The sequence below is a fragment of the Lutra lutra genome, chromosome 8 (assembly GCF_902655055.1).
Source record: "Lutra lutra chromosome 8, mLutLut1.2, whole genome shotgun sequence".
Lineage (NCBI taxonomy): Eukaryota > Metazoa > Chordata > Mammalia > Carnivora > Mustelidae > Lutra > Lutra lutra.
This window is the reverse complement of record NC_062285.1, coordinates 53,355,712-53,367,143: the sequence shown is the minus strand read 5'-3', so window position 1 is coordinate 53,367,143 and position 11,432 is coordinate 53,355,712. Positions and strand designations below refer to the sequence as shown.

The window sequence follows — 11,432 nt, the reverse complement described above, 5'->3', positions numbered from 1 at the left end:
TGACTCTGAATTTAACACTTTACTATTTAGTGAGAATGCACAGAATGAGGGATATGATAATGGACTGGTTTGATTTATTGAGAAAAATTTAGCTTTAAAATGCATTGTATTATTATTGCCATTATTATTCAGGAAAAGAATACAAAGGGATTTCATGTGCTGTCTTATCCTATACTCCAAGGTGTTGACATAATAAAGCTTTATAACTGAATACTCATGTAGATAAAAGGAAAAATATAAAATTATAATATGGGATAGAAAGCAGAATTCATATATAAAGAATAATACCAACAACATTTAGATAGAAGAAACTCTGAAGGAAAAAATGTTCTATAAAATAATTTTAGATATAAATACATTGTTTCTTTAGCTCATGAATGTGTAGATTGACCTAAATTCTACCAATGCCTTCTGTCAACTCTGTGCTGTCCAAAGTCCAAGGACATCATGTCAAAGAATTCATTAACTGTGGCTTCAGATGAGGAATAGAAGGTTGGAAAAGAAGAATGTGAACCAGAGTGAAAACTTGGGAATTTTGTCACAGTGTTAAAAATTGAACTTCACTGACTTTCAAATTTTGGTCACATCCCCATTTGAGTGACCTCCCTCCAAACATACTGTCTTTCCTATGTTATACTACTAAGTAATAATACAGGGAATTAGGTGACAGAAATGAGGAAATGAGACAATTTGTGGTTGGAAGAGGACAAAGATTTTCTCAATGGGAAGGGAATCCTTCAGGGAATTACTCTGAAGAGTCAACAGGAAGCATTTCTATTCCAGTTATCAAATATTCAGAGAAATCTAGGTTAAAATTCCTGTTCTTCTCATGTAGGGTATGTAATGGGGATAAGATTTTTAAAAATCTTTTTAGAATCAATTCCCAATCAGTGAAATAAAGGTTTTTGAAAAAACATTCTATGTAAAACACAGAGTGTGGCAGATGGTAAAAACTTATTTTAAAACATGTCACCTACTTTTATTAAGTTGTCTTAAAGTTCTCCTACATTAAATTAATTAAATTAAATAAATTAAACTAAATTAAATTAGTTTACTTCCAGAGACAAATTCCAGTGGCTTCCCATATGCAATCCCCTTTCTCTAATCCTTCTGTTTGTGTTTTCTCCTCTAGTTTACACAAAAGAAGAAAAAAAAAAAAGAGGGAGGAGTCAAGATGCCTGAGAAGTAGCAGCTGAGACTACTTCAGGTAGCGGGAGATCAGCTAAATAGCTTATCTAAAGATTGCAAACACCTACAAATCCAACGGGAGATTGAAGAGAAGAAGACAGGCAATTCTAGAAACAGAAAATCAACCACTTTCTGAAAGGAAAGGACTGGCAGAGAAGTGAATCCAAAGCAACTGGAAGATAGACCCGCGGGGGGGAGGGGCCGGCTCCCACAAGTGGCAGAGCAACAGAGCACAAAATCAGGACTTTAAAAGTCTGTTCCGCGAGGGACGTCGCGCCAGAGGCTTAACTGTGGTGAAGCCCAGCGGGTCGCGCGGCCCATGTCCCTCAGGGTCACAGAAGAATCTGGGGTGTCTGAGGGTCCCAGAGCTTACCGGTATTAGAACAGGGAAGCCGGCTACAGAGACAGAGCCGAGAGTGAGGGTCTAAAACTCGGGGTTCCGGAACCGATCGCAGGCTTGGTCAGCTCGGAGCGCGGCCAAGGTCAGGGTGACAGGGAGCAATTGGGGGGCTGTTCTCTGAGGGTGCACTGAGGAGTGGGCCCCGGGCTCTCGCTCCTCTGGGCAGGAGACCGGGAGGCCGCCATCTTCCTTCCCAGCTTCCAAACTCTACCGAAAGCGCTCAGGAAACAAAAACTCCAGAAAGCAAACCCAGCAACCCCGAACGGATTACTCAGCCCAGCCCCGGGTAAGGGCGGTGCAACTCCTCCTGGGGCAAAGACACTTGGAAATCACTACAACAGGCCCTCCCCCAGAGAGATCAACGAGAAACCCAGCCAGACCAAGTTCACCTACCAAGGAGTGCAGTTTCAATACCAAGGAGAGCGGCGGAATTCAAAGAGGAGAAGAAAGAGCAAAGCATGGAGACTCATGGCTTTCTCCCAAGTGATCTTTAGCCTTGCAGTTAATTTTTTTTTCTTTTTCAATTTTTTTTTCTTTCTTCTGCTAAATTTTTTTTAACTTTACCGTTTTCCTTTTTTAAACGTTTTTTAAATAGTTTAGTCTAAGATATATATATATATTTTTTTTTCTTTCATATTTTTATCGCTATCTTTTTTTAATAGATTCGTTTTTTTTTTCTTTCTGAACCCCTTTTTATCCCCTTTCTCCCCCCTCACGATTTGGGATCTCTTCTGATTTTGCTAAAACATATTTTCCTGGGTTGTTGCCACCCTTTTAGTATTTTACTTGCTCCTTCATATACTCTTATCTGGACAAAATGACAAGGCGAAAAATTCACAACAAACAAAAAAAGAACAAGAAGGCAGTACCAAAGGCTAGGGACCTAATCATACAGACATGGGTAATATGTCAGATATAGAGTTCAGATGATGATTCTCAGGTTCTAGCCGGGCTTGAAAAAGGCATGGAAGATATTAAAGCACCCTCTCAGGGAGATATAAAAACCCTTTCTGGAGAAATAAAAGAACTAAAATCTAACCAAGTTGAAATCCAAAAGCTATTAATGAGGTGCAATCAAAAATGGAGCTCTCACTGCTAGGATAAATGAGGCAGAAGAAAGAATTAGCGATATAGAAGACCAAATGACAGAGAATAAAGAACTGAGCAAAAAGAGGGACAAACAGCTACTGGACCACGAGGGGAGAATTCAAGAGATAAGTGATACCATAAAGACGAAACAACATTAGAATAATTGGGATTCCAGAAGAAGAGGAAACAGAGAGGGGAGCAGAAGGTATATTGGAGAGAATTATAGGAGAGAATTTCCCCAATATGCAAAGGGAACAAGCATCAAATCCAGGAGGTTCAAGAGAACCCCCTCAAAATCAGTAAGAATAGGTCCACACCCCGTCACCTAATAGTAAAATTGACAAGTCTTAGTGACAAAGAAAAGATCCTGAAAGCAGCCCGGGAAAAGAAGTCTGTAACGTACAATGGTAAAATATTAGATTGGCAGCAGACTTATCCACAGAGACCTGGCAGGCCAGAAAGAGCTGGCATGATATATTCAGAGTACTAAATGAGAAAAACATGCAGCCAAGAATACTATATCCAGCTGGCTATCATTGAAAATAGAAGGAGAGATTAAAAGCTTCCAGGACAAACAAAAACTGAAAGAATTTGCAAATACCAAACCAGCTCTACAGGAAATATTGAAAGGGGTCCTCTAAGCAAAGAGAGACCCTCAAAGTAGTAGATCAGAAAGAAACAGAGACAATATACAATAACAGTCACCTTACAGGCAATACAATGGCACTAAATTCATACCTCTCAATACTTACCCTGAATGTTAATGGGCTAAATGCCCCAATCAAAAGACACAGGGTATCAGAATGGATAAAAAAACAAAATCCATCTATATGTTGCCTACAAGAAACTCATCTTAAACCCGAAGACACCTCCAGGTTTAAAGTGAGGGGTGGAAAAGAATTTACCATGCTAATGGACATCAGAAGAAAGCAGGAGTGGCAATCCTTATATCAGATCAATTAGATTTTAAGCCAAAGATTATAATAAGAGATGAGGAAGGACACTATATCATACTCAAAGGAACTGTCCAACAAGAAGATCTAACAATTTTAAATATCTATGCCCCTAACGTGGGAGCAGCCAACTATATAAACTAATTAATAACAAAATCAAAGAAACACATCGACAGTAATACAATAATAGAAGGGGACTCTAACACTCCCCTCACTGAAATGGACGGATCATCCAAGCAAAAGATCAACAAGGAAATAAAGGCCTTAAATGACACACTGGACCAGATGGACATCACAGATATATTCAGAACATTTCATCCCAAAGCAACAGAATACACATTCTTCTCTAGTGCACATGGAATATTCTCCAGAATAGATCACATTCTTGGTCCTAAATCAAGTCTCACCGGTATCAAAAGATTGGATCATTCCCTGCATATTTTCAGACCACAATGCTCTAAAGCTAGAACTCATCACAAGAGGAAATTTGGAAAGAACCCAATACATGGAGATTAAACAGCATCCTTCTAAAGAATGAATGGGTCAACCAGGAAGTTAAAGAAGAATTGAAAAAATTCATGGAAACAAATGATAATGAAAACACAACGGTTCAGAATCTGTGGGACACAACAAAGGCAGTCCTGAGAGGAAAATATATAGCGGTACAAGCCTTTCTCAAGAAACAAGAAAGGTCTCAGGTACACAAACTAACCGTACACCTAAAAGAGCTGGAGAAAGAACAAGAAAGAAACCCTAAACCCAGCAGGAGAAGAGAAATCATAAAGATGAGAGCAGAAATCAATGAAATAGAAACCAAAAAAACAATAGAACAAATCAACAAAACTAGGAGCTGGTTCTTTGAAAGAATTAATAAGATTGATAAACTCCTGGCCAGACTTATCAAAAAGAAAAGAGAGAGGACCCAAATAAATAAAATCATGAATGAAAGAGGAGAGATCACAACGAACACCAAAGAAATACAGACAATTATAAGAACATACTATGAGCAACTCTACGCCAACAAATTTGACAATCTGGAAGAAATGGATGCATTCCTAGAGACATATAAACTACCACAACTGAAACCAGGAAGAATGGAAAGCCTGAACAGACCCATAAGCAGTAAGGAGATTGAAACAGTCATCAAAATCTCCAAACAAACAAAAGCCCAGGGCCAGATGGCTTTCCGGGGGAATTCTACCAAACATTAAAGAAGAACTAATACCTATTCTCCTGAACTGTTCCAAAAAATAGAAATAGAAGGAAACTTCCAAACTAATTCTATGAGGCCAGCATCAGTTGATCCCAAAACCAGACAAGGATCCCATCAAAGAAGAGAACTACAGACCAATATCCTTGATGAACACAGATGCAAAAATTCTTGCCAAAATACTAGCCAATAGGATTCAACAGTACATTAAAAGGATTATTCACCACGACCAAGTGGATTTATTCCAGGGCTGCAAGGCTGGTTCAACATCCGCAAATCAATCAATGTGATACACACATTAATGAAAGAAAGAACAAGAATCATATGATACTCTCCATAGATGCTGAAAAAGCATCTGACAAAGTACAGCATCCCTTCCTGATCAAAACTCTTCAAAGTGTAGGGATAGACGGCACATACCTCAATATTATCAAAGCCATCTATGAAAAACCCACCGCAAATATCATTCTCAATGGAGAAAAACTGAAAGCTTTCCCGTAGGTCAGGAACAACGGCAGGGATGTCCGTTATCACCACTGCTATTCAACATAGTACTAGAAGTCCTAGCCTCAGCAATCAGACAACAAAAGGAAATTAAGGCATCCAATCGGCAAAGAAGAAGTCAAACTATCACTCTTTGCAGATGATATGATACTCTATGTGGAAAACCCAAAAGATCTTCCACTCCAAAACTGCTAGAACTTGTACAGGAATTCAGTCAAGTGTCAGGATATAAAATCAATGCACAGAAATCAGTTGCATTTCTCTACACCACAACAAGACAGAAGAAAGAGAAATTAAGGAGTCCATCCCATTTACAATTGCACCCAAAACTATAAGATACCTAGGAATAAACCTAACCAAGAGACTAAGACTCTATACTCAGAAAACTATAAAGTACTCATGAAAGAAATTGAGGAAGACACAAAGAAATGGGAAAATGTTCCATGCTCCTGGATTGGAAGAATAAATATTGTGAAAATGTCTATGCTACCTAAAGCAATCTACACATTTAATGCAATTCCTATCAAAGTACCATCCATTTTTTTCAAAGAAATGGAACAAATAATCCTAAAATTTATATGGAACCAGAAAAGACCTCGAATAGCCAAAGGAATATTGAAAAAGAAAGCCAAAGTTGGTGGCATCCCAAATTCCGGACTTCAAGCTCTATTACAAAGCTGTCATCATCAAGACAGCATGGTACTGGCACAAAAACAGACACATAGATCAATGGAACAGAATAGAGAGCCCAGAAATAGACCCGCAACTCTATGATCAACTCATCTGTGACAAAGCAGAAAGAATGTCCAATGGAAAAAAAGACAGCCTCTTCAATAAATGGTGTTGGGAAAATTGGACAGCCTCATGCAGAAAAAATGAAATTGATCATTTCCTTACACCACACACCGAAAATAGACTCAAATGGATGAAGGATCTCAATGTGAGAAAGGAATTCATCAAAATCCTCGAGGAGAACACAGGCAGCAACCTCTTGACCTCAGCCGCAGCAACATCTTCCTAGGAACATCACCAAAGGCAAGGGAAGCAAGGGCAAAAATGAACTTTTGGGATTTATCAAGATCAAAAGCTTTGCACAGCAAAGGAAACAGTGAACAAACCGAAGACACTGACAGAATGGGAAGATATTTGCAAATGACATATCAGATAAAGGGCTAGTGTCCAAAATCTATAAAGAACTTAGGCAAACTCAACACCCAAAGAACAAATAATCCATCAAGAGAATGGGCAGAGGACATGAACAGACATTTCTGCAAAAGAAGACATCCAGATGGCCACAGACACATAAAAGTGCTCCATATCACTCGGCATCAGGGAAATACAAATCAAAACCACCATGAGATATCACCTCACACCAGTCAGAATGGCTAAAATTACAAGTCAGGAAATGACAGATGCTGGCGAGGATGGTGGAGAAAGGGGAACCCTCCTACACTGTTGGTGGGAATGCAAGCTGGTGCAACCACTCTGAAAACAGCATGGAGTTTCCTCAAAAATGTTGAAAATAGAACTACCCTATGACCCAGCAATTGCACTCCTGGGTATTTATGCTAAAGATACAAACGTAGTGATCCAAACATCCAAATGTTTATTAGCAGCAATGTCTACAATAGCCAAACTATAGAAAGAACCTAGATGTCCATCAACAGACGAATGGTTAAAGAAGATGTGGTATATATACACAATGGAATACTATGCAGCCCTCAAAAGAAATGAAATCTTGCCATTTGCGACGACGTGGATGAACTAGAGGTATCATGCTTAGTGAAATAAGTCATCAGAGAACAACTATCACTATATCAACTAAACAACTATTTCACTAAACAACTATATCAACTAATCGGAGAAACAACTATCATATTATCTCCCTGATATGAGGGAGAGGAGATGCAACATGGGGGGTTGAGGGGGTAGGAGAAGAATAAATGTAACAAGATGGGATTGGGAGGGAGACAAAACCATAAGTGACTCTTAATCTTACAAAACAAACTGAGGTTGATGGGGGAGGGGGGTTGGGAGAGGGGGGGTGGGGTTATGGATATTGGAGAGGGTATGTGCTATGGTGAGTGCTGTGAAGTGTGTAAACCTGGCGATTCGCAGACCTGTACCCCTGGGGATAAAAATATATGTTTATAAAAAATAAAATAAAAAAAAAACACAGGATATACAGAGTTTATCCTCCTGGAATTGTCAGATGACCCACAGCTTTAGGGGGTGATCTTTGTCTTTCTGCTCATCACCTATATGCTCACCTTACCCTTTTGGATTTCCACCTCCAGACTCCCATGCATTTCTTCCTCAGAAATTTCTCCTTGCTAGAGTTTTCATTCACAACTGTCAGCATACCCACGTTCCTGGGCACCCTGATTACAGGAGATAAAACCATTTCCTTTAATGATTGCATGGCTCAGTTTTTTTTGTTTGTTTGTTTGTTTTTGTTTCTGTTTTGTTTGTTTTGTTTTTTCATTCTGTGGGAGTCACTGAATTTTACCTTCTTGCTGCCATGTCCCATGACCTTTACACTGCCATCTGCAAAACCTCTGCATTACATGACCAGTCATGTATCCCAGAGTCCTGCATACTCCTTGTCTTCTCTTCATGGCTGATTTCATTCTTAATCATATTCCCATCACTCATGCTGTTCATGCAGCTTGATTACTGTAAGTCCAATGTTATAGACCATTTTACCTGTAATTATTTCCCCTTACTACACCTTTCTTGTTCAGACACATAATTCCTAAAGACAGTGGGTTTTTCCTGTGCTGTGTTTACTCTACTGTTCACTTTGGCATTAATAATTCTGTCCTACATATATATCATCAGAACAATTTTGAGGATTCCTTCTGCTAGTCAGAGGACAAAGGCCTTTTCCACCTGTTCATCCCACATGATTGTCATCTCCATCTCTTATGGCAGCTGCATTTCATGTGCATTATTCCAGCAGCAAAAGACAGAGTGTCTCTGAGCAAGGGTTTGCTGTGCTAAACACCTCAGTAGCCCCCATGCTGACCCCTTCTTTACAGCTTAAGGAACCAGCAAGTCAAGCGAGCCTTCATGGACAGGGCAAGGAAGATTGTATTTTTCTCAAGCAAATAAAAAAAAAATAAAAATGTTGTCATAAATTAGAGACATAGTCAAGAACAAGTAAATAGGAAACAGGGCCCCACAAAGGTCTATGAATATCCACGTAGTCTTACTAGAGTTCTGTTTCATTACTTGTATTTCTGTTGCCAGCAGTATACTGAGGATATTTGAGAAATACTGAGATATATATATATATTGTCCACTTCATTCCAATCACTTTCCTCATGCATTTCCTTCCTTTGAGATAGTCTTTTCACTCCTATGAGACTGACCTCATTTCCTTCTTCTAATATTTTTAAATACCAATTTTTTCCACAATGAAACTTAGAAAGATCAAAGAAAGACAAAAAGACACTGTAAGATCAACGAGTTAAAATTGTTTTATGATTTCACCAAGAAACATTCTTGAAGGAATTCAGAAAATAGTCATGTTTAACATTATTATTATTTTACTCTACAAAAAACTGTAAATAACTTAGTCTTACTGGAATATTACATGTACTATCCTCTCCATATGATAGCATACTTAGTAACTATGTAAAAAACTATCACTAAGAAAGTGAATATATTACTCTTTTTGAGGTCTCAAAGTATTTTTCAAGTCCCAGTTTAAAATTTTCTGTGCCATATAATTTACCAATTTAAAATGCAATTATGAAGTCACACTGTATTTATGGGAAACTGAAGTAGCCCTTATTTCTAGCAACGCCTTAATTAACACATAAACTATATCAGTTCTTTAAAAAAGCCTGAAGACATAAATAATCCTAGTACCAGATATGAGTACATTTACTGTTTCTTAGTAGTGTATTAATTTTTTAAGGTTTTATTTATTTATTTGACAGAGAGAAAAGTCACAAGTAGGCAGAGAGGCAGGTAGAGAGAGGGGGTCGGGAAACAGGCTCCCTGCTGAGCAGAGAGCCCGATGCGGGGCTCCATCCCAGGACCCTGAAATCCAGACCTCAGCTGAAGGCAGAGGCTTAACCCACGGAACCACCCCGAGCCACCTTAGTAGTGTATTTAAAATACTTGACTTTAACACTACTCTTCTTGAGAATCAACACCTAAGATTTTAAGTTCTCTCATACCTTTTCTGGCTCTTTGATATAATAGCTTACACATACAATTCATTGAAGTGCAAGGATGCAAAACCTTATTTGTTTCTGGTATCTTTTGTTCATAGAAAAATCATTTTAAACAAAATTCAGTTACAAGCTCACATCACTGTGGTTTATTCAATACTAACTGCATATTCTATCCAGGAGACTAGCAGACAAGCACCAATAAATTTACTAATATTGGAAAGGAAGAAAAAAATAATCTTTTCTAGCAAATCACAGTATGTTTTCCTCTTAAAGCCTTAGTGCATTTACACTAGATGGTTCTTAAACCAGACACACCCTCTCCAGATAGCTGCATGTCACCTCAATAGGCCTCCCCCAATTTCTCTACATAAAATTATAGTAGCCCCCAGTTCCAAGGTTTTTCAGTTTTCTCTTCCTTTAACAAAAATATTACTAATTTATAAAAGACCCTATAATTTGAGAATCAATCATGTTCACGTGCTTATTGTCTGCTTTCTCTCACATTCCTCACTCTAGGAGAGCAGAGATCTCTGTCCGCCTCTGTAGACAAAATGCTGTGGTCCCCGCAGCAGGGGACCTGCTGGTTGTGCTGTGTCTTCTCAATTACCTGCACTCAGAAAGCCCACATCAGTTTGTTGAAACCTGCCAATGTGAGACAGACAAGCACACTTCACATCTTAGGATCAGCTCTACAGATCACCCCTCATCTCCACCCCTGAGATGCAGTTGTTAGATTTTTAACCAGAATCACTAATACTCTTCCCTTAGAACCAGCATCTGCCAGGTAGTGGCATTCGATAAACATTTTTTGAATACATAAATACATTTGAATAATTTAAAATGTTCCAATGCCGTAGTGTTCTGACTTATATTTTACCCAACATAAACACATGTAACAATGTGCATAACACTGAGTTAGCTTTTAAAACAGTGATCATATAAAATGTGCATTTTATCAAAACTCAGTATTTTGTATGACAAAGGAATAATTAATTGAATATTTTCTAAGGCATTTGGTGTTCATTTTCATCTTTTATTTTACAGTAGGCCTTTTGACAACTATGCAAAAATCAGTTTATTTGATGTGTATTGATTTTTCATGAAGTTATTGAGAACAGTTCTTGTTAAGATTTGCATTAGAAATTTCTAATGGTAGGAACTTCCATGATGAAAACCCTTATTTTTTTTCACACACAAAAAAGATTCTCTTAACTATATGGGTTACACCTAGTAACTTATCAGGTCCAACATCATCTGTCAATCAACAGACTTCTGAGACTAAAAATTCAACCTATAGAATAATAGCTCAATTAAATGATGGTAGTCAGTAAGTACGAGGCCAACCAGACATCTAGTGGAGGGGCTTACCTCCACAAGAGCATGATAATATATCACTGAAAATGATTAGTAATGCATACTGGAAGTAACAAGTAATAGGATTCCAGTTCAGGTTTTAGAGAAAGTCTTAAAAGATTTGGATCCCTTAACCATTTGATTTAACAAATTTCATATTTGATTTAGAACATGTTACAGCAAACCATTATTTGTAATTAAAATCCATCTTCCACTCTCTGAGGAGAGTGAAACCTGTAGCTTGAACGATGTTTCATTGACTTAAAACATAGTCACTCATCAACCTCAGAATACATGGAGGTAATTGACACATTATTAAAAAGCAGATGCCTACTAGCTTGTGGATAGGAGGGTAACAGGTGTAATCCGTCTTCATTAAAAGTAAATTATTCTGAGGCTTAGAGAAAAGAAAGAAAAGAAAATAGACAGCTATTAGGAACTAGGAATAAAGCAGTAAGGGTAGAAAGAGAGTGAGAGGGTGATTGATCGAGGAGGAAAGAGAGAGACAATCCGGTATCTAGGAGTTTGAGAAAAGATATGGAGAAGAA

At 38.1% G+C, this 11,432-nt stretch overlaps 1 pseudogene; it reads left to right on the top strand.

The window, feature by feature from the left end:
• Nucleotides 1-7,647: 7,647 nt before the first annotated feature.
• LOC125106890 (olfactory receptor 6C1-like) lies at nucleotides 7,648-10,250 on the top strand (annotated as a pseudogene).
• The last annotated feature ends 1,182 nt before the right edge of the window (nucleotides 10,251-11,432 follow it).